Source organism: Cricetulus griseus, chromosome 7 (assembly GCF_003668045.3).
Source record: "Cricetulus griseus strain 17A/GY chromosome 7, alternate assembly CriGri-PICRH-1.0, whole genome shotgun sequence".
In the NCBI taxonomy this organism is placed as follows: domain Eukaryota; kingdom Metazoa; phylum Chordata; class Mammalia; order Rodentia; family Cricetidae; genus Cricetulus; species Cricetulus griseus.
The window spans coordinates 33,470,470-33,495,263 of record NC_048600.1 but is presented as its reverse complement, the minus strand read 5'-3'; the positions used below and the strand labels follow the sequence as shown (position 1 = coordinate 33,495,263).

The 24,794-nt window shown below is 40.9% G+C and overlaps 1 protein-coding gene across 8 annotated transcripts in view; it reads left to right on the top strand.

Moving 5' to 3' along the window:
* The window catches only part of Mrtfb (myocardin related transcription factor B), a 151,477-nt gene that overhangs the window by 60,212 nt on the left and 66,471 nt on the right, over window positions 1-24,794 (top strand). The window lies entirely within an intron of this gene.

The following is a 24,794-nucleotide window of genomic DNA, read 5'->3' as shown; positions in this document are numbered from 1 at the left end:
TACAGAGTGAATATTTTCTACCCAGTTCTTAACAATGTGGCAAATTCTCATTAATGACAGAAGGCATCCCAGAGTCCCTAGAAAACAATACTAATAAATATAGATTAGATACACTTAGTTCTAATACACTGTAATACACTTCAAATATAAACACAGTGTGATGTTCAAAGAACATGTTGATCATGCCAAGGCAGAACCCAGAACTTCAAGTGGGTTTATCCTGCTGTCAGAGTTCTCCTGTGTTTACCTTTACAAGTACATTTTTAAAATTACAGTTTTAAAGGTAAGAAGAAATCAAATGATTTTCCTGCAGAACGTTTCCCATCACCCTAGTAGGATTCTAGGGCCTGAATGTGTCCCAGTCAGGCTCACTGACTTCTCCTTGCTAAGGACCATGAGTAATTTTGAGTCTTTTACCACAGGCTTTGGCATGAAGTTTTGGTGCCTTCTTTTAAGAATCATGTAGTTTTGTGTCCTAAATCTGTTAGGTTCTGCCCTCGACCATCTCAGCTTAAGCAACACATACACTTGGTTCAGAAAGAGCCTGAGTCACCAAGAGCCTGGCTTTACTGTGGACAATCATTGAGACAAATATATTTACTCAGAAATGGCAATCAGGTTGCACGGTATCCCTAGACCAGTTTCATGTCCCAAGGATTTGAGTTATATTTGGTATAAAATCAGAAGGTCACAACCTGGCCCTATGTAGCAGAGGAGGAAACACACAGGAAGCGGGTACACCATAGTCATATAGTTTATGTAAGTAGGCATGTTGTCTTACAGATGTTCATGTAGATGCCTGGGTGTAAGGTGCATATATACAACAGGGGAGCCCTTAAACACTGGGACTTTGTTATTTTGGAACCCAGAACCTTGTCCATGCTGGATAAACACTCTATCCCTGAAATACAATCCCTTCCTGTGTGTGTCATTAGCGAGATAGGTAAAAGGGTAACATGATTAATTTACAGCTTTATTTTGTGAAATAATGCAATCATTTGTATTGTTCTCTCTACTCTCATAGTTACTAAAGCCATCCTGACCAAACTCTGTGACTATGTGATTAGTGTTTTATCAACCCACATTTATATGTTGAACTGTCATTTCCAGGATACATCTTCATTTCTGTCACTCTGAGTTCCAACAGCTCTTAAAATCCATATGTGATCCAGCACTGAAATTCTATGCTGAATCCTAAGCACCACTCATGAAATAGTAGGACTGGTTTTCTACAGTTGTCTCATATTCATGATCTTTGTGACATAATCATTTATGTTTGATTTGTCCGTTGTAATCTTGTGCAGATGTGAACTTCTGTTTTAGAATAAACCTACTTTGTGTTCCATTTTCAAGCCAAATGCACATTGTTTAGCTGTTCTGAGAACACAGGAAGAGTATGTTGGCCTCCAGTCTACCCTTTGCCTGCCTAGTTGTATCCCAGAATCAACAACTTTTACTAGAGTCCTTTCTGAGAGAAAATATTTGACTATTTTTAAAAGTAGTTTTAAAACACTTTTTTTGTAACAACAATGTTGTTATTTGAGATTATAGCTTAGAAATAAGTAATGTTTTGATTTTTTTTTGATTATCACTATAGTGATTCCATAATCATAAGATTAATTTTGAATGAAGTGGGCTTTTCAGCCATTGTGCTTTCTGCAAGAGTAATTTCTAGTCAGTGTTAAGCCATGGAAGACCATCGTACAATGAGGTACCATCTAAAGATTCAAACAGGAGCTGGCTCCCTTTTCTAAGGGATGACTGTGGGAAGATTGAAATGTTCGGGCGTGTATTCTAACTTCAGGCTCATAGCGTCTGCCTGCTTTACATACATATTCCAAATTGTGTAAGGGATCTTTGTGTACACCATATCAGAAATGTAGGATTTTAGGGAGTTATTAGTTAAGAGATAAAATAAAAACCCGAGTCCGGAGGAGTGAGTTGCAGTGGTGTATAGTGACTGTGGTTATAATGATATATGGCATTCCTGAGAGAATGTAAGCGTCCTTACTACAGAGACAGTGTGATATAAGGCTTCATTCAGCTACCCATAGAGTGTGCATATTTCAAAACATCATTATATGTATATATTATAAATACATACCATTTTGTACAATTAAAATGTTAAGTAAAAAGAAATCTGGTGTGTGTGTGTGTGTGTGTGTGTGTGTGTGTGTGTGTGTGTGTGTGTGTGTAATAAAGATAGATGACAGACTCTAACTTGCTTTCTTTGATGTTTTCATGTATGTTGTTCATATTTTTAGCTCTTCATAGTCTTGTGTTTAAAATATCAAATGGAGGTATTGGTCTCAAATCCACTTACAAAGTATTGTGTAACCACTATAAAAGCATCACATTCACATGTCCCTGCTTGTGTGTTTTGTTGTTATTCTTAAGTATATAACTTTTCTCAATGATGCTGCATTCTTTTCTGTTGGAAAAATTATAGGTAGTTCAGTTGGTGATTAGTAATTAGAAGGGTTATGTCATCACAGCTAATAATTCAGCTCTGTGAGCAGATGGCTTCACATTTTGGTAGTGATTCCAGTATCTTCCCTCATATATTATTTTTAGAAATATTTTTGTTATTCCATTAGTTGAGTGGCAGAATGTTCCCACTCTGGAGTAAATATGGAAGATGTTCAGCACAAATACACTAGATTTTTTTCTTTATGTTTGAGTGTTGCTAAAATTACAGCTACTAATATCTCAATAAGGCAATCATTTAGGTAGTTATCTTTTCTACGTGGACCCTGTAAAGGAAAGTAGATACATAGATACTCATAAGCTGTGTTTCTTTATGAAAACAGGCCATCCACAAAACACCAAGCCTCATTCTGTCATAACACACCAGTTAGCCCCATCTTATTTCTATATTTATGTTGGCCTTTCATATTCAGTAGGAAAAGCTTAGGTGGTTTGCGGGATGGGAAGGCAGGACAGCTGCAGAGGTATCAGGCATTGCCAGCGTTCCTGCAGAGAAGCCTGGGTAGCTGGCTGTGGTAAAGAGCTGTACACTCTCCAGAGCATCCTGAGTGTTTTGGAGTGAGACTCTCTGCCCTTCACACAGCCTCAGGCTCACCTTCAGTAACCCAGTAGCAGTGAGACAGTGCCTGCCGCCTGCCTGTCCCAAAAGACTTTTGTCTGTGGCCTACCACCTCTCATCTGAAGCATTTGCTGTGAAATAGCATGTGTGCAGTCCTAGTAAGGAGACATTTTCTTTTTCTTTTCTATTTTTTTATTTAAATTTTTTAATTACCACTCATATTTACATATCCATCCCCCCATTCCCTCACCCTCCCATCCTCCCATGTTCCCTACAACCCCCCCCCAACCTATCCCCCAACTCCTCCCCAGGGACAGTGAGGCCCTCCACCAGGAACCTTCAAAGTCTGTCATAACATTTGAGGGAGGGCCCAGGCCTTCCTTGCTGTATCTGGGCTGCAATAGTATCCCTCCATAGGGAATGGGTTCCCAAAGTCCATTTGTGCTCTAGGGTTAAAGACTGGCTCCACTGTTAGAGGTCTCACAGGCTGCCCTGGCCTCCTAACTGGTACCCACATTCAGAGGGCTTGGTTCAGTCCAATGCTGTTTCCGCAGCATTATGACTAAAGTCTCCATGCTCTCACTAGGTCAGGTCCACTGTTTGGGCAGAGACATTTCTTTTTCAGATATTCAGATCATTGGTTATCATAGTTAAGGGACTTCAGCTTACAGACTCATCTGATTTTTTTTTTTAGAGTTTTTTTCCTTCCATTAAATTTGTACAGTGAAAAACTTAGACCCTCTTTTGCCTTGTTCATTAATGACCCCTTATTAGAGAAAAAATGGCATATTCAAAAGTTGGTTGCACATAAGGAAACACAGAGCTCTTGGCTTTGGACTCAGCACAGGGCTTTATGCAGGGAACTTTCCAAACTGTGGCACCAAGCCAAAGGTAGCCACTTGCCTTGCACCTCAGTGAATAATTGCCTCTGTTCATAATTGTTCTGTTCTTTGCATTTTCTCTGAGAACATTTCTCCACCCCTCATTAACCTGTTGGTCCAGGTATTTGGAAATGTACAAAGGTAATAGACATTGTTCTTGGACAAACTCTGCTCCTCAGACTGCACATGAGCTGGCACAGTTGAACGGAAATGTGAGGGGATAGGCAGTTCTGTCTCCAGAGTCAGAAGCCACAGAACTCTGAGAGCAGCACATTGGGGCTGATGCTGTTCCTGTTCTTTTGTACTGGAGACAACAGCAGTGCATCATTTTCTGTGAAACTCCCCTGGTCACTTTCCTGTTGGCGTCCAGGATCCAAGTGCTTGCTGTGACTCTTCAGGGTGTTGCTAAACTGTCTGAAGAATTTTGATCATTTGTTTTTCCTCAGGAGTCAGACTCAGAAAATTACTGTGTATTTCTAATATTCCTTGGTCAAGTTTATTAATTTTTTCAATCAGCCTTATGACTTAGACTAGACACAAAAACTCCAAAAACAAACTCAAGAATGACACCTGCAAGTGAACTTCTTCAGTGGTTGTGGCAGATGATGGTGTTTGTGAACAGTGTGTTTCCTGACTCCTTCAGAAGGAAAAAGAAGCCTCATAAGCCCCTAAGGTGAGGCACTCTCTTTCATAATGGCCTGTAGTCGCCTATTGAATAACTTGTTTTGTTTCACAATGTTAGTAGGCACCTAAAACCTGTCTGCCCTCTTTTTTCTACTCCGGATTTCTTCAGACAGTTGTTGGTAAGGATTTAGTTTGCTTTTGTGTGTTGCTAAACACACCCTTATAGTATATGCCTGGTGGGAGGGAGCGGGAAAGGACCCTTTTCCACACCTCTGAGCTGGGCATGAATCTTGTCTGGTATAGCAAGTACAAGGCCAGAATGCTCGTAATGCTCATCCATATACATTTTAGGGGATACTGGGGCCCTGACACCTCATTCGGAGTCATTTGGTGTCTCTTAGACAAATGCCCCTGGAGCATCGGTGATTACCTGTATTAACAGGGCCACTTAGCAAATAGTAGTAATTAGCAGTTTACTTTAAGCTACCATTGAAACCACATTATCATAACATACAGAAATGCCTAACCTAACACTTTAAAATGCTTTTCTAGGTACTAGATTCAAGAATGATTTTCTTAAAGTTAGATTCTACTGTATGTTTTATTAGACATTGTACTGGTGAATAGTGAACTTACTTGTGAAGGAGGAGTTGCTGTCCCTCAGAGAGCATCAAGGAAGAGAAAAAGACATCAGAAACTTGTACTCTGCCATACCTGTGAAGATCCTGTTAAATAGAGGGAGGGTATTGGGAAACATGCCCCCATGAGTATTTTTATTCAGTGTCATTTAGTTTATACTATTGTAGCAGAAAGCAACATGATGAATGAGAACGAATGAATTGGAATTTTCTCTTTGTTTTTCTGACGCCTTTAACCATGCTCTTGGCTCTCCTGCCTCTCTGCTGCCCTCGCTGTTATTAACAGGAAGTATAGTCTTTGGGGAGTCAGGACTCCAGCTTCCTCTGCCGGCTCAGTCTGTGAGCACGGGTAAGTCCGAGAAGCGCTCTGTGTCACAGTGTACCCATCACAGCATCTGTCTGCAGCTTCAGCCACATGTTCCCCCCACCCCTGCCCTTTCTCATCACATCATGTACTCCTTTATCTCATTTTCACTTTTGTCTTATGTTCTTCAGTGGGCAACAGAATCATAAATACGCTTCCATCGCAGCCAACTGATGACTTTTCCATAGATCCAGAGTAGTCATGTGTCATGTTATTAAACATACATATGAGCTCTTTGTTAGTCAAATGCTCCTCTTTGTCAAAAGGAAAGAGAAATTGACTTGATGGATGCTATTTTTAAAATAATATGTCTACTTTAGAACATGCAGTATTTCTTCCTATGGCTCTCAGAGGTTGGCCAGGTATGTGTTATGTGTTGATGGTGTAATCAATCTGTCAGTTTAAAAGGGACTATTTCACTTTTTTTTTAAGTTCAAATGATCGATGTTCTTTTCTTGTCATGTATGTTGCTGTTTTTCATTGAGAGTGCTAATATCTTTATTCACCATCTTAGAATTTTGGTGTGTGACCTTGTGTTTAATAAGGTAAGGGGGGTTGGGCTTGCAGGCTGCATTTAGACACTGCTAATGTTTGGATGGTTTTCATGCTGTTGATTGGAATAGACACCATCATCCTGACAAGGCAATTAAGATACTGATTGAGCAGCCAGCTAGCTAGCCTCTCCCAAGGTGTTGAAAATTGGTATTCCAAAGATATAAATAAAGATACGTTTTTATTTTTCATTCATTCATTTATTTATGTGTATGAGTGTGTACACACTTGTGCTTATGCCATGTAAAGGCAGAGTAGTTCTGAGGATTGAACTCAAGTTATCAGGCTTGGCATTACATACCTTGACCGGCTGAGTCATCTCACTGGCTACTAAAAGATATTTTTAAAAAATATTATTAGCAAACATTTATTGAGATTACCATTGTGTGCCTTGCTCTAAAATAATTTTTAGATTTCCAGACTCTAGTGCAGGGTCAGCAATTCAGAGTTCAGTGTAGTCCTGTGAAACTGTTGGGCACATAGGTCTCTAAAAGCAGCTCCCCTGGCTGTATGCAGACAAGCAGTGTAGAGATGATTCTTGAAGAATGTCACACTGCATGCTCACACTGCATGCATGATGAGCAGGAATCTCCAAGGAGCATCACAAGGGTGGTTAAGGACACCAACAGGGCCTAGCTGGATTATTACTTAGCTCTGCGTTTTCCTCTGTCTGCCTGTTTTCCACCTGCAGATTGGGGGCCATGTAGGGTTGCTCTGACAGGAGAGGAAGTGAATCTCATAGTGTTTAAAACAGTACAGAATTAGTGTAGATGCCTAGAGAGTCTGGTGTCTCTGTTCATGAGAAATGGATATCCTTTTTATAGGTTTCCCCCAGTGATGTTTTGTGATTTGATGGGTTTGTTTCTGTTTTCATTTTTAGTAGTCCCAGTAATTTTTGCTTCCTGTTTCCACAATTATTTCTTTTTAAAGAAAATAAAATGTCACACAGCTTCTTTCTGCCACGTATATACCTTCACAACACTGACAAGCAGCTTATCTGTTGAGCCCTGAGAAGGCCAAAGCAGTGGGTATAGGTTTCCCATGAAGTTGTCTCTCGTGGGTCCTGCCAGTTCCCACAATCCTAGCATTCCCTGGGCATCAGTCAGTGTCTACAAGGAAGGACTTTAAGATTGTGAAGCATGTGAAAAGACAAATAGGCCAACACTTGGGCTCTCTAGGGACTCTGCCCTCCAGAACAGACTCCAAGCTGACATTTTCACAGGCTACTTGCAGGAGTTTCCAGTAGGGCGGGTCCAGTCAGCAGGCCGCCTGAACACGGCCTCCATCACCGAGAGTTGGTGTGCAGCTCCCGGTGTTCTTGTGCTGATATTAAGTTAGATGTGGCTGCTGAGATGCCGAAGGCTTATGATGTGAATGGCCAGTGCTTGGCAGAAGATGTTGGGTATGATGAAGTAACAAAGTGGCAGTTTGTGTTTAAGGAGGGTTCTTGTTCTAGGTTGTCATCTAAACTTTTTTTCACTTTAGTTACAGGAAACCTCTGGAATAATCACATCTCAGACTTTTTCATTATGACTTGATCATTTAACAAAGAAATTAGATTAGATTCAGAAATGACCTGTTAAAAAATAAACAATGGATATTAAGAACATGTTTATGTTGTTGTGACTTGTTTCCCAGTGACCTTTGAAAATGCACAAAAGCAGAGACACTTAGTCACTTAGAATGTTCTGGAAGATCTTCCGGTGACAGCACCTGTTTAGCCTGATGCTTTATGTTAAGGAAAGGGGCTGCAAATTGTTTTTATTTGGGTCCTTTATGTTACTTTATTGTGTGCTATCATACTTTTAAGAAAAGTGTGTGTGTGTGTGTGTGTGTGTGTGTGTGTGTGTGTGTGTGTGTGTGTGTGTGTAGAGCAGGACCCAAGGGATTTGGAGGGTGAATTACTTAAGGAAATAGGTGATTAAGATTGATTGATTGGGTCTATACTTGGCTTTAAATGCTAAAAGTCCTGGGGCTATCCCAGTGGAAGTCTGGGTGGCATGTCTGCAATTCTAGAGGTGGACAGGATTCCACACTGGAGAGGTGATTTATCAGGGGTGGGAAGTGTTGTTCTTAGAGTTTTTTGCTTTTGTTTTGTTTTGTTTTGTTTTTTCAGTGAAGCTACAGAATTCAACTGTTAAAAGTATCCTACACAAAGCCCAGAGGTGGGGGAGTGTGACACATGCATTTAATCCCAGCACTGGAGAGGCTGTGAGCTTGGATCTCTGTGAGCTTGAGGCCAGCCTGGTCTGCAGAGTAAGTTCCAGGACAGTCAAGGCTACACAGAGATACCCTGTCTTGAAAAAACAACAAATTAGAAATTTATGATCCCAGATCCATTACTGTTGTCATATGTTTTGAATGATTTCCATTACTGTTGTCATATGTTTTGAATGATTTTTTTTTAAAAGGAAACAAGAAAGTAGACCATGTATGTTCTCAACCAAGTCCCTTCAGATTGGCAGTAGGAATAAAATATATTTTATCTTAGTCTCTTGGGAATCCGGGATGTTTTACATGTCCCTAGTTTTGGTTCTAGCTATTACAAATAATGCTGCTATGAACGTTGTCAGCAAGTGTCCTTATGGTATGATTGAGCATCCTTTAGGTGTATGCCCAAGAGTGGTATCACTGGGTATTATTTTCAGGTGTGTTACTTTTGTTTATGCTACATTTGTTTGACTCAGTGTTCAGTGACATTCATAATTTAGGTACAAAGTGGCACTAATACCACCCAGTAAAATAGTACTTTCTCATGGCTCCTCAGCCTCCAACTGAGACTGTGTAGAGTGTATGTTTTCCCTATTATAGTTTTATCCCAACAAGTTCCATTTTTCCTTCTTGCTCTCTCAGTTTCCCTCAATAGAGCCATCTTTTCCTGTTGAATACTGTTTCAGTCATGGCAGTTGTTATTCTTTTCTGACATTCTGTGTCTTTTATGTGAATTTGTCTCCTGTGGAATGAGTTGTATTTCATTGAAGGAGTTTGAGTTGGGTGTGGTGGCTCACACTTTCAATCCCAGCACTTGGGAGGCAGTGGCAGGAGGATCTCTGAGTTCAAAGCCAGTCTGATCTACACAACAAGTTTCATGACAGCCCTATCTCAAACAAAACAAAACAAACAAACAAAAAGCAGAAGTCATTGAAGGAGTTGCATTTCCCTGCTTCCTGGAAATGGACTGTAGCTGTTATTGGTTGTAACACTGTGAGTATTTCCAGGCTGTGTCCAGGTTTGCGTTTTGCTGTCTTCCTTTTTAAAACACTGGCTTTTGGCATGGTAGATCTTGAGTAGCTTTTAGATCACTTCAAAGCTTTCCTTAAGTTTTGCCTGTGATGATCTAGGGGTGCATTTTTGTTGGGGACAGTGCTTTAATGACCAGGACTCAACCTACTTTGATCTCCTTTGGCATCTCTGCTGTTTCCCTTATGGCTGCCCCAGGGAGAGCTTTCCACTCTGGCTGTTTGGAGCATGTGTGCTATGGGGATACTTAAAGCTGGTCATTTCTTACCCAGTCTTGTGAGATTTTAGTTCATTGCATAAAGCCCTATCCTCAGCAGAGACATCAGGGCACCACAAACAGGCTTCTGGACTCTGTCAGCACAAGTCTTCCTTTGGAGAAACTTCCCCTACAGTGCCCAAGGTGCCTTACCCTCCTGAGCTCTGGGCCCTGACACCACAGCCCTTGTTTCCCAGTATATGTGAGCAAATGCCTCATGTACATGTTGGATTTCCTACTTTCTCATCACAGGAAGTGAAGTCCAGTGCTTATCACTCCAGTATGGCAAAATCTATGGGGTCTGGAATTGGCATTTTAGCCTGAGGTCTGTGCTCTGTCCTATGGGATGTGTGGGGCTGAGCTTTCTGATCAGACTACAGCAGCAGTGGCATCTCAGTGCTGGTTACTGGTGCTTTGGGGCAGTGATTGGCTAAAACCAAGTTGTTGATGAAAGAATAAAGAGAGTAGCCTTGCGTGTCTCAGCTGGCAAGAGCAGCCAGCAGGTTCATCATCACAACACTCCTGAGCCTTGTGGGTCTCCTGGTACCAGTGGCAGAGCTGCTTACTTGCAGAAGTTCCTTTCTTTTCTAAGCATCATGGAGGAAAGGTTTCTCAGGCTGGCAGAATCTATTCTTCATTAATAAAGAACTAATTACATACTGTTTTCTCCATTAAAATATCATTTTGCCTCAATATTTGAATTAGATTCAACTTGGCAGAAGAGTCAGCTTAAAGATAACCAGTGGGTGTGCTTCTCCTCACAGGTGTATCAAATGGGGGTTTTCTTGTCAGGCCATCTAGATTCTACCAAGAGAAAACAAGGAGTAAAATTATAAATTTATCTTGAATGCACACTCTCCCACCATCCCCCACCTGACCCAAGGAAATCTTCCACCTGGAAGAAAGCCAGGGGTGGAGTAGCAGGCTTTGTTTGTCAGTTGACAACAGGCATACTACCTACTCCTGTCTCCTCCTTCCTCTCCCTCACCCTTCTTCCTTTTCTTCTTTTTGTCTTTGTGATTTTGAGATAGACTCTGACTAGTCTCTTTAATTAAATGCCGGTGCTCATACAAGTATATATTGTATATTAAATACAAGCACCAGAGCTGTCTCCCCTCTCTTTTTATACCCTTCTTGCCTCTTTCAGTCCCCTTTGTTCCCTAGACAGTTCCTCGTACAGGATTCTATGCACCTCTGTGAAATCTAGGACCCATCAATGAGAGACAGTAAACAATATTTGTCATTTTGATACAGGCTTAATTTGCTTAACCTGTTATATCTAGTCTTGTTCTGTGTGCCTAGACTTCCCAAGTTCTTAGATGACAGAAACAGTCCACCATGCCCATTTCTTTGTTACAGTATGTATTCCTCATAATGTACACATAAGGCTATTGTATCAGTGAGGAAAAAGAACCTTAAAAACATATTGTGGAATATCAGGGATTTGGTAGTAATTACTCTATTATGATGTGGGTGGGGATTCTACTTAGAGTTGATCAAGTTGACTTTCCACAGTTCATCATGGATTGTCATTCTTTACTGATGTACAAAAGCTTTAAGGAAAAAAAAATATGTTGTTACATACTTGGAACAAGGAGATGGAAAAAAAATAGGGTATCATTATGATCACTTGGTCACACTGCTCAACCCCTATCTCAGCATAATCCCAACACTGACCGGACTTTCCGTGGTCTGGCCCCCAAAGGCTGTGCCCCAGTTTATCATTGGTCTGTTGGATTAAGATCCACACCTCAGCTCAGGCTGTCATCACTCCCCACATGTGCTACTATGACCCCATCTCACATGGAGCCAGAGCAGTTGAAAGACAGCAGAGAGTATTTGATAGCAGGCCAAGTGTACTAGGCATCCATATCAAAATGCACTAGAAATGGAGATGAACCACCTAGAGTAGGTGAACATCACCATCAAGGAGTTAGTGAGACCAGGTGGTACTCAGTAGGTCCAGGAAACCTGCTGCTAATGCAAGAAGCCAAATAAAGTAGAATGAAATTAGAATCTGCTCTTCATTGACACTTGGAATTGTCGTCAAAGGGGTTTCATAACATAGAATTCTTATTAACCCATATATTAAGCATGTGAGTTTGGTTTTGGTTTTGGTTTTGTTTGTAACTTGTTTTGAGACAAGGTGTCACTGTGTAGCCCAGGCTGGTCTAGAACTAGACATCCCCCTTCCTTAGCCTCCCAAGTGCCGACATTGCAGGTATGGCTGCCACTCATAGCAGATCATTTAAATTAAGGGGTTAGTTGGTGTGATGTGCTGATGCAGGGTATTTTCAAAAAGAGGTTCTATCTCCATACTGTACCCTTTCAGAAGCATGACATATATCCTGGAGAACATAGGAAACACCAGAGGTGTCAAGGATGTGAAACAGGTGTTGGGCATGTGAACTAGTATAACTTTTAAAAAAGTGCCATTCACAACCAGCATGAGAATCCCACTACTAAATATGTTCTCAATGAAAATACATCTGTACTTTGTGCTCAAGATGAGATTGTAGTTTGAAATTATACAAGTAGCCTTCTTGTAATCACTGTCATCAGTGTCTAATCCCTAGTCTCCTACAAGAAAAGAAATTACCCAGATGCACATTTATACCTAAATTGGCCAAATAGTGGCAAGGACAGCATTAAAAATGAGCATTCAGGGCTAGTGAAATGGCTGTTAGAAAAGGTACTTGTCACCAAACCTGGGGAACTGAGATCCATCCCCAGAAGTTATGTGGTGGGAAGAGAGAACTGACTCCCATGACATTATCATATACCCACCAAATAAATAAATGTAAAGAAAAATAATGAACAGTGAGCAGAGTGCCCACTGAACAAATCCATGAACTATGTAGCCAAGGATGAGCTCCTGATCCTCCACCTCTCAAGTGCTGGGATTATAGACATGGGCTATCACACCAAGCACACTGAGCTTATAAAGAGATTTTTGTTTTATGTTATAAATGTATATGTGCATTTATAAAGTGTCCGTGGAGGTCAGAGAGGTCGTCAGATCCCCTGTAGCTGGAGCTTCAGTCCTCTGCAAGAGCAGTCTACATTCATAACTACTGAGCCGTCTCTCCAGCCCCAACATTATACTTTAAAAAAAAACAATATCTCCATTTCTTTTTAATTTCACCAGTAAAGCAAGTATCAAGAGGGCCAAGAAGAGTCCTGTCTTTGCTGACTGACAGCACTTGTGCCTGGAGCTTTCCTTCAGTGTCCCAGGCATCCTCCCAAGCAGTCTGTAAAAGTGGATCGAAATTATCCTTGAAGTTCGAGTAAAGAACTAAGAGGAACTGCAGTTTGAGAGATTTGGAATCTTACACGTCTAAAAGTGTGCAGTGAGCAGGGTCTGAGAACAGGTCTTCATGACTCCCAAGTTCCGTGATAAAGCATGCCTCCTTTCTCAGAGCAGACTTGTTTTTTATTGGGATTATGTTTGATTCTGGGTGAGGATTAAGGGGGACAAAACAAAAAGGCTAACAGTGGTATTTGGCTTGAGATATTAGCATGTCCTCCTGTGTGAAAAAGGCAAGTGTGTGGTATTCCTGGTTCCCAGAAATAGTTTCCAGTAGGAATGTTGTGAACCTGTTGTGAGATTCCTCTAAGCTAGGAGTGCATCTCACAATAGGGTCTAATTACTTGATGTATGGCTTCAAAGTCCTGGCTGCCCTGAAGATAAATCTTGTGGCTGAGTAGCCTAAAAGCCTTGAGAACGCACTTTAAGACTGTTCTTCCCTCTTTGCACCATTTGTGATGCTCCTCTGCATCTCTGATCTTCCTGATGCACCTGTGTGCATATTTTCTCCAGAAACACAGGAATTGGGAGAACCATAAGTATTCTATCCTTGCTGACCTTAGGTTCTGCACCAGTTGCTTTCCTTCACTGTCCTGGGCATCCTCCCAAACATACACCACTCCTGTCCATAGTGCTTCCATGGTTCCAGGCTGTCTTTAGCCAAAAATCAAACATGTTACAGGACTGCAAATGCTATCATGCCTGAACTTGTTTGCACAGCTCTCCAGCCTTCTTTCATGCTTTCCTGTACCCAGCACTGAAGTCTTGTGTAACTACCAACTCTAACTCATAGTAATTCAGTCTTGGCATTTCCCCCTTTTCATGTGTGTTCTGCCTTCCCATCCCAGCCTTCTCACCCCTATGCTTCTGTTTGCAAGGTACTGTCCTCCAACACTCTTACTTTGTTTTGTCCAACTAGATGACTGAATAAATCTAGCCACTTTGCCTCCATGTCACACCTGAATTTGTGATCACTTTTCTAGAGCCTCCATGTGGGTCCTAGGAATCAAACCCTGGTCCTCTGAAAGAGTAGCCAGTGTTCTCGTCTACCGAGTCATCTCTTCAGCTCTGTGTTTAGTTTGTTTTGTCTGTATTTGCTTTGAGGGTGAGTCTTGAAGTCTTGGTTTTAGTGAACCTGTTGCCTCAGCCTCCTGAGTAGTGGGGACTGAAGGCATTTGTCATCCAGGCCTGCTCTAAAACCTTGTTTTGAAATGATTACAGGATGGTTATGGGAATGGTACAAAGAATCCGTGCTGTTACATTATCTTGTTCTTTCCATCTGGATTTTTCTCTGAACCACATGAAAGTAGGTTCCTGATGTGATGTTTTAGTGCTAGACACTTAGGTATGTGCTTACTAAAAATACAGGTACTGTCTTATGTGGCCACAGTGTTAAAATGAGAATGTGACATTGATTCACTACTGGTAACTAACATTGGACACCTCTCAGGTCCCCCAGTTGATTCAGCCATAGCCTTTGTAGAAGAAGAAATAAGAATATGCCTTTCTTGTTTTGTGCTCTAGTCCAGGGTCATGTTCCAGTTCCAGGTCTCCACTTCTCCTTTAAGATGGAACCTTTCTGTACTCTTTTTTTCTCGTCTTCTGTGACATCTTTGAAGATATTGGTCAGTTATTTTGTGGAATGACCTTTAGTTGGGGCTTGAGTCCTGGCACCCAAGAGGTGACGATTTGATTAGGCTGTATGCTCTAGCAGCCACCAAGCTGGGGAGTCATGTTTCCCATTCATTGGATGGGAAGGTATGGCATGCCATTTGTTTGGCCAATTCAGGTTACCTTTGGGTTTAACAGTGGTAATCTTATTATTTTTTCTATTTAAGCTTTCATGATAATGTCTGTGGAGAAAAATGCTGGCACTATCTGAATATCTTATTGTTGTTATTGACTTCAGAGTGGTGTTTTTCTGTTTCTGTCATTCTCTGCATAGATTAGATGGTATCCTACTTTAATTACAAGCTTCCCTTCCCATCTCTTCATCACCTTCTCATTCATCCTTTATTTCAGCATGAAACCATGGACTGTATAGCTATAAACTATTAACATTACTTAATTTAATGCTAAAATGATCTGAATTAGTCAGTGCAGATCCTTCAGGCTGGCCCCTGTTGCTGTGATAAGACTTGTCATTCTGCAAGCACCTGTTTGCCCTCTGGACAGGATGCTCCAGGTTCAATTCATGCTTCTCTGCACCAACCCTGAAGTAAGCCATTCTTTAAAAATATGTTCTTTGTAGACAAGATTCAGAAGTAGGTGTGTTTACTGTTGCTTCTCACTGCTTCTAGATCTCTTAAGTGATCAGGGTAGAACCAGACCTCATACATACCTGTTTCTATCTGTCACTGCTAAACCCTGGCATCCTCATGAGGTCTCTGCCCTAGCATTACAGGCTTCACTTAGCCTTCCCCCTTTCTGTATTTGTAACTCTCTTCTCTGATAGTCAGAAACAGACCCCCATTATCAAATATCTTTTCAATATTTTTATTATTTTTCATTTTAAACATTTATTAATTGTACACAATACTGGATTCTATTATTCCACACATGTATATAATGTATTTTGATTATCTTCAACCTCCTGTAATCATATCCTGCTCCCCTTCCCACGGTTCCTCTTTTATCTCCCAAGCCTTCCTTCTACTTTCATATATTAACTCTTTTGTTTTCTATATTGCTGTTGCATGTATACATATATATAAATTTTGTGTGTGTGTGTGTGTGTGTGTGTGTGTGTGTGTGTGTGTGTGTGTGTGTGTGTGTGTGTGTGTGTGCATACGCACACAACTTGCTAAGTTCACGTAGTGTGTATGATTTTAGGGCTTACCACTTAGTATTGGATAACTGATTAGGGGCTCATCCTTGGAGAAAACTGATTCTCCCTGTTTCAGTAGTCAGTAATAGTCTGTAGCTCTTCATGGGGGTAGGAGAGGGGTTATGAGATTTCCCCCATCTACATTGGCATGTCATTGTTTGAATCTTATTGAGGTAGCTTGATTATTGAGACTTCATGGCTATAGCTTCCCTGTCATATATGTCATAGTAGATCTATTCCTCTGGCTTTTACAGTCTCTACCCTCTATTCTGAGATGTTCCCTGAGCCTTAAGAGGAGGCATAGGCTGTGTTGTAGATGTATTATTTGGGCTGGACATCTCTAGTGTGGTTCACAGTCTGGTTACCAGTTGTGGATTTCTGTAATTGTCTCTGAACTGTGAAAAAGAAGCTTCTCTGATAAATGGTGAGGACTACATTTATCTGAGGGCATAGAGGTAAATAAATGTTTAGAATGCAGTTAGAAATTATACTAATTTAGGAAGGTAGCAGTTCCACAACCTCACCAGTCATGAGTAGCTGGCTAGGTTTATAGTACTTGGCATCACTTCCCTCTTGTTGAGCCGGCCTTAAGTTCAAGATCTAAGTGCCATTATTACATCTTTAGGGGTGTTTTGCTGTGCTGGTCATTGTGTTTTGCAGGTGTCACAGCTGGGTAGAATTACTGATTTTCTCCCTTGGCAGCTTGCTGAGCACCTTCCAGTTCTTAGAGCAGAGGCTTCCAGGTCAGTTCTAGGTCAGATCCTATGAGTTCTTTGTTCAAAGTCTATGGCTTCTTTAGCAATAGGGACTTAACTTCAGATTCTGGGAGGCAAAGGGTAATGGCAGTAGTCTGTGTTGTGTTGAGGTCTTGGCCTTATCTGACCAACAACTTGAAAGGAGTTTTCTCCTACCTGTTACTGGGGGAAGCATAATCACCCCTATTGATATAGCTTCATTTAAACTGTATTATGTATGTATGTATGTATGATGCATGTATGTATGTATGTATGTATGATACAAAATGTATTTTAGGTAAGTATAAAATGATTCCCATTATCTTTTTCTAACATTCTCAGTGTTATTTATACTTTCTGTGCCTTTCCTGTGCCTTCCTTTTCTGCTCCCCAGTTAGAGGCCCCTTGGGGGGCGGGGCTCCTCCTATGTCCTCCTTTGTAGCATCTGAGTTCCGCTACATCCCTTTTCAGAGCTCTTTCTGTCTCTTGGCCTTTGACTTTCCTGGTTTCTGTGGTTAGTCCAGGCTATGTACTCACATCTGTCTGTGGTTAGTCCATGCTATGTGCTCACATCTGTCTGTGGTTAGTCCAGGCTATGTGCTCACATCTGTCTGTGGTTAGTCCAGGCTATGTGCTCACATCTGTCTGTGGTTAGTCCATGCTATGTGCTCACATCTGTCTGTGGTTAGTCCAGGCTATGTGCTCACATCTGTCTGTGGTTAGTCCAGGCTATGTACTCACATCTGTCTGTGGTTAGTCCAGGCTGTGTGCTCACATCTGTCTGTGGTTAGTCCAGGCTATGTACTCACATCTGTCTGTGGTTAGTCCAGGCTATGTGCTCACATCTGTCTGTGGTTAGTCCATGCTATGTGCTCACATCTGTCTGTGGTTAGTCCAGGCTATGTACTCACATCTGTCTGTGGTTAGTCCATGCTATGTGCTCACATCTGTCTGTGGTTAGTCCAGGCTATGTACTCACATCTGTCTGTGGTTAGTCCATGCTATGTGCTCACATCTGTCTGTGGTTAGTCCAGGCTATGTGCTCACATCTGTCTGTGGTTAGTCCAGGCTATGTGCTCACATCTGTCTGTGGTTAGTCCAGGCTATGTGCTCACATCTGTCTGTGGTTAGTCCAGGCTATGTGCTCACATCTGTCTGTGGTTAGCCCATGCTATGTGCTCACATCTGTCTGTGGTTAGTCCAGGCTATGTACTCACATCTGTCTGTGGTTAGTCCAGGCTATGTGCTCACATCTGTCTGTGGTTAGTCCAGGCTATGTGCTCACATCTGTCTGTGGTTAGTCCAGGCTATGTACTCACATCTGTCTGTGGTTAGTCCAGGCTATGTACTCACATCTGTCTGTGGTTAGTCCAGGCTATGTACTCACATCTGTCTGTGGTTAGTCCAGGCTATGTGCTCACATCTGTCTGTGGTTAGTCCAGGCTGTGTGCTCACATCTGTCTGTGGTTAGTCCAGGCTATGTACTCACATCTGTGTGGTTAGTCCAGGCTATGTACTCACATCTGTCTGTGGTTAGTCCAGGCTATGTGCTCACATCTGTCTGTGGTTAGTCCAGGCTATGTACTCACATCTGTCTGTGGTTAGTCCAGGCTATGTGCTTACATCTGAGGAAAGGAACTGTAGATGAGAGTGAACTTGTGGTGTTTGTCTTTCTAGGTCTGGGTTACCTCACTCAATATAATACATTCTAGTTCCAACTATTTACCTTCAGATTGCATTTTTCTTTACAGCTAAAGAGAATTCCAGTGTGCTTGTGCACTATATTTTTATTATTTATTCACCATTTGAAGGACATTTATCTTGTTTCTATTTCCTAACTGTTGTGAACAGAGTAGCAGTAAACACAGATGAGCCAATTTCTGAGGGGTAGGATGTCCAGTTGTTTGGGCTGGTCATTCAGTAGATCTGTTTTTAGCTTTGTGAGAATTCTCCACATTGATTTTTCCAGAGTAGCTGGGCCAGTTTGCTTCCCACCAACAATGAATAAGAGTTCCCTTTTCCTCCCATCCTTGCCAACGTTTTTCTTCCGTTGTTTTCTACATCTTAGCCATTCTGACTGGGGTAAGATAAGATCTCAAAGTTGTTTTAATTAGCGTATCCTTAGCTTCTAAGGATGATGAACACTTTTGAGATATTTGTTACCAACTTTTATTTCTTCTTTTGAGAAATCTATGTTCAGAGCCTTAGTCAATTTTTTAATTGAGTCACTCTTTATATATTCTCTATATTAAATCTCTATCAGATGTATACCTGGCAAAGATTCTTTCACATTCTATGGGCTTCTTCACTTGGTTGATTGTTTCACTAGCTGTACACCTTTTTAGTTTTATAGGATCCCATTTTTGTCTGTTGTTAGTCTTTTATTATTTTTTTTAATTACATGCATGTGTATGTGTCTGAGTATTGTGTGTGTGTGTGTGCAGTGCCTGATGAGACCAAGAGAGGCTGTCTAACTCCCTGGAACTGCAGGTACAGGTGGTTGAGAGTTGCCTGATGTGGGTGCTGGGAATCAAACTCAGGTCTTCTTAGAAGAATAGCAAGCAGGTAAACTGATAAGCTACCTCTAACATCATTGTTTTAGTTTGCATTTTGTTGCTGTGATAAAACAATAATCAAAACCAACTTTGGGGAAGAAAGCGTATATTTGGTTTACAGGTTACAATCCATCATCAGGGAAAGCCAAGGTACAAATTTGATGTAAGCCTTTGAAGCAGAGGCCATGAAGGAAGGCACTGTTTACTGTTGGCTCTCCTGTCAGCTTCCTTACACAGCCTCTGCTCACCTGTCAAAGGTGCACCGCCTACAGTGGGCTGGGCCTGTCCATACCCATCATTAATCAAGGAAACACCCAACAAGAGTTGCCTACAGGCAAGTCTGATAGAGGTATTTCCAGGTCATTCCAGGTACCTCCAGATGGTGTCAAGTTGACAAATATTGATTCACATAGCCAACAAATATATTTTCTCCTGTTGTTTAATTTTAGAATTCACATAAAGTAGGTTCAACATTGCTATCCACACCACTGTGAAAATAAGTCAGCATTCACACACATAAACTTGGTGGTTTTTAATTTATTTTCTAGTAAAACTACTTTTTAAATATCTGTTAAGTATTTGTTTACATTCTTTTTATTTTCACGCAAAAATCTACAGCATTGCAGTCCTGCATTGAGAGGTGTTATGTCTGGTTCTGCCCTCTCTTTGGGGTGTTGGGTTTTTGCATTTATTTGTTTTCATTTTCATGTGTGGCTAGCCCACGTCCTTCCTGATGGACATTAGCTCACATTCCAGCCAGCAGTGCATGAAAAAATGAGTTCCCATAGACTATGCAGCCAAGCATGCTGAACATCTGTACCATTTGATATTTTGCTATGACTTTGATTTAAGTTTCTCTATTTGCATGAGTAAGGCTGAACATCTTCTCCTGCTTTCTTAACAATTACTTCAAAATACTTGATGTGTGGGAGATAAATGATCATTTCTCTGAAGATTTTTGAACTTTTTTATTTTTGGAGCATTATGAATATTCTTTTTTTGGCATACTTCGGGGCTTTGTTTTAATGTGGCCAAAATCTGCATCTTGAATCAAACTTTGAAAACTTTTTCCAGTGTCTAAGACCTAGAAAAACCGTGATCCTTACTCACAGCACCCATATGTTTTGACCTTTTTTCCATTTATATCCATGATCCTCTTAGAGGTTTCTTTTTTTGTTTGTTTTTTAAGATTTATTTTAATTATTTTTTAACTATGTGTGTGCACACCCATGCATACATTCATGAGAAAATGAATGCAGTTGTCCACGAGGACCAGAGGCATTGGATTTCCCTGGAGCTGGAGTTACAGGTGTCTGTGAACCACCCAGTATAGGTGCTAGGAACAGCTGGGTCCTCTCTGTTGAGCACTCTCCAAATCCAGAGTTGGTTTTGCACCCCCCCCCCCCTTCTACCACGTGAATTTTACTTTTGTGTGTTTTCCTGCCTCTCTTAGGGTGCTGTTACTTTTTCCTATATGAACTTAACTGTCAGCTTACCTGTTTTTATTGAAAGACTACTAGGTAGTTTTATTGGAATCATACTAAATTTGTAGACTAACTAGATCTTTATGATTCTCTGTTGTCTTGTCTGTGTATGAGGACTTTCTGTTCAGTCCAACTTCTGTGTAGTGAAGAACCTCACACATTTCTTAGTTTATTAGTACAAGTTTCCCCCTTTTTTTCTCTTCTTGGTACCTAATATGTTTTTGTTGTTGATCTTTGTTTTCATTAGCTTTTTTTGAGACAGAGTCACACTATATAGTCTAGGCTGGCCTGGAACTCTGAGACTATCAGGCTCTGGTACTTCTCCCTTATGCTTCTTGAGTCTGTCCCACTCTATGTGTGGGTTTAAGTCTCTTAAGTTTATCTTTTCCATCAAGTTAGGTGAATTTTCAGGCATTGGTTTTACAAATATGTTTTTCTGCTCCATTATCTCTCTGCCATCTTTTTATGGCTCCAGTTGCATAAAAAATAACCCTTTACATCCGTTTGTCCAAGTGTATGTGTGGGTCATCGGCTCTCCCCGCTCTGTGTCAAGCTTGAGCAGCAAGCACCTTTACCCACATGGGGCAGTTTTTACTACAGTCTGTGTGTTCTGCTCTCAGGATCACTACCCCACAGTGTCCTGATCTGTAGTGCCCTCCTGCCCACCACAGTACATAAGGCTTCCAGTCCTGCTCTGAGAAAGCCTCCCTCGGCTCCCTTTAAAGGACTTTTTAACAGATGAGTAAGTGTACCCGGTTTGGGTTTGCTCAGTTTTCTAAATAGTAGAAACTATTTCAGGGTTATCATATTGCATAAGAGGCTTTTTTTCTTTGCTCCTACAAATATCATTATGAGGCTTTTGAAAAACAAATTTATTAAAGTGCAGTTGACATGCAATAAATTACTCATATTTAAAGTTTCAAGTTGAGGGATTTGAACATGTATACACCCTGTGACACCATCACTACAACCAAGGTAAGATAACCAACACTTTCATTAGCCTAGACTTTTCCTCCTAAGCCTGTGCAATTAACTCAGTCTTCTTCCCATTGTAGTCTCCAGGGAACCACTGATCTGATTTTTGTCCCTGTTAATTAATTTACATTTTCTAGAATTTTATAGACATCAAATCATACTTGTATCACATATTGGGTTTTCTTTCTTTCATTGAGTATGGTTATTTTGTTTCATTCATATTGCTGAGTATAATTGTTTTTTAATGTCAAGTAATATTCCCTTGTATGGATATTTCAAAATTTATTTGTATACTTATGGATAAATGACTTTTCATTTTTTGGTTCTTATAAATGTAACTGCCATGAAGATTCTATTAGGAAACTTTTCTTCAAAAGCTAAGTGTAGGGACTGGAGAGATGGCTGTTGCAAAGGATACTAGTTGAGTTCCCAGCACCCATGTCAGGCAGCTTACATCCTATAACTGCAGTTCCAGTGGGTTTGATGATTCTGCCGGTTGTCACAGGCACTGCACTCCAGTATACACACATACACATCATTAAAAATAAAATGAATCTTGTTTTAATAAGCTAAGTGTATACCTTTTATATAACCATACCTTATGCAAAAGAAATAACTATAAACGTTTACACAAAGAGGCACAGTACAATGAGTTAGCAATCAGATTTTGTGAGGAGGAAAGAGAGCTGTAGTCCTAAGCAAGGAACCTGGATTTTTCCTGGCAAGATTTCTCCTAGAGGGGGAGGCTGTGAATATCAAGGAGTAGAGTGTCTATCTAAAGACTGAGGGCCCCCAGTTTCCCACTAGAAAGATGAGGGGTGTTAGTGCAGTGTGATTGAGAGCAGTAAGGTGCTGAGACCTAGTGTTGCTGATTCCAAATAGCACCGCTAAGAGAGGGCACACTCCTGTAAGGGCCGGCATGGCTCTTTCTGGGGTCTCTACCTTTGTCATGACTCCTAAGATGCTACACAAGGGCAGTATGTGATTCACTAGGATGACACTGCACAGGACATGCCTTTGGCTGTGAACCACTCCTTGCAGTCACATGGTAGAATAATGCTTCCAAGCTTTAGGAACACCTAGTAGGTGATTTCATTCTTATTGGTGTAATATTGCTTTATTATAACCAAGAGTGATGGATAAACTGTGTTTAGTGGCACTTACATGGGTACACAACAGAAAGTCCTTTATGCTGATCCTGAAACCCACAGCATGAGTGAGGACAAGGTCCAGCTCACCTGCCTTGAAGCTTTCTGCTGGACCAGCTCACATGAAAGTGTCTATAGGTGTGACATTTTCTGTATTATCTTCCCCTGCTTAGTTACAAAATAGCTGTCCAGGTTACTACAGAGAATTTTTTTTCTAGGTTTGAGAAATGAAGACACAATTTAAAAAAGTATGAAGGGGCTGAAGCAATGGCTCAGTGGTTAAGGGCACTGGCTTCTCTTACGGAGGACCCACCCAGGTTCAACAACTAGCACTCTGTCTGTAACTCCAGACCCAGTCCCTCTTCTGAACTCTTTGAATACCTGTATACACACACACACACACACACACACACACACACACACACACACACACACACACACACAATTGAAAATAAAATAGATTTAAAAAAGACTTCACTGCAGGTGAAAATAAGTACATGAAGTCTGAGTGCACGATATCACACTTCACATGTATATCCAAAGTACATGTTTTTGTTTTTCAAGTTACATAACCTTGTGATGTTACATAATCATGAAACATGACTAGGAAAGAACTGTGATGGGGAATTGGGATGAAGAGGGTAACTCCACTGTCCGGCTTTCTTACTATGCTAGCCGCCACTCAGCATCACTGATCATAATGTAATAGCTAGCCACCCCATCTTTGCTGGGATTTGGTCCACTTTACCTTCCTGTCATCCCTTACATTTTTCCTGACATTTTGAAACTGTCATTTCATTCTCCCATCTGTTTATAGCTATGGATATTTTCTGAGAACTCAGAGGACTGGCTGGAAGAAAGAAAATCCAAGGAGAGCTCTTGGTTATGACTCCTCCAGCCAGTTGTGTGTGTTTATGTAACTGTAAAGGTTAGAAACAATGAAAGGATTTGAATGGCTTCTTTGAACATTACTGAGTGTTCTGTCATCTCTTGATTATCCACACTATGACTTGAAGCAAGACGTAACATGGCATTATTCACATGGAGTTAATGTTACTATGGTGCAAAGCTGCTGTAATGAGAGAGATGAGGCCTGGCCATGTGCTATTCTTTACCCTGCTCCACCAGTCTGAACAGAGGGTTTTTGTTTGTTTGTTTGTTTTTGTTTTTTGATGTTTTTAGCTTTGTTTTTAGAATAGGTTTCACTCTATAGTCCAGGGAACTGAAACTCACTTCTATCCTCCTGTTTGAATTTTCCAAGCACTAGGATTACAAGAATGCACCATCCTTGACAAAAATACATTGTTTAAATGATAAGAATAAAGACTTTTAAGATCATATTTCAGTGATAGCACTATTTAATTTAAATTTTCTTTAAAAAAAAAAACTTTAAAACTCATCATTGGAAATTAACCTGTTTCGTAAAGACCTAGTAGTTTCATATTTCAGAGTAGTGTTTGTAGTGCTAAAAAGGAAGTAAATAAGAACCCAAAGTAAGAATTGTTGTAGAAACACAGGTGCCCTTGGAAGAAAACTTGACATGTATCCTCTACTAAATGTTTCTTCTGTGAATGTGTCCAGCCATGTGCAGGAAACCACCAAGTTCACCTCTTTCCAGAGAGCAGAAGCTGAGGGTCTGTGGCAAAGCAGCACACTGTGGAGATGACAAGAAGGCCACATTCTCACCATCTCCACGTCAGAATCCAAGCAGTCTCTGTGTTGTTGCTTTTAAAAGATTTGCATCAGTGGAACAAGCCCTGTTAAGAACATTCCCTGATCTTGCTGTGTATGGCGTCATCCCAGAAGGAATCTTTTCATCGTAGTTTTGTGAGCCTCCATTGGCTCTGCCAGGTTCTTGTGTGGGTCCCTTGAGCCATGTTTGTTTGTATTTGATCCCTGAAGCCTTTCTTGAAACACTGCTACTCTAAGCCACTCAGTTTTTCTCACGCTTATTAAATATCTGTGCTTGGTGCTGGGGAAATTGACTTGATTTATGGCAGTCTCTCTCAGGGCTAAAGTGCTCATTTGAGCATACATACACACAAACACCGGCAAGGCAAATTTATCTTAAGTAGAAGTGACTTTAATCACATAGTATATCATTTGAAGTTAAATGTCACCCATAGATTAGAACCAAATGACAATGAAGGTGTGCAGTGCGTG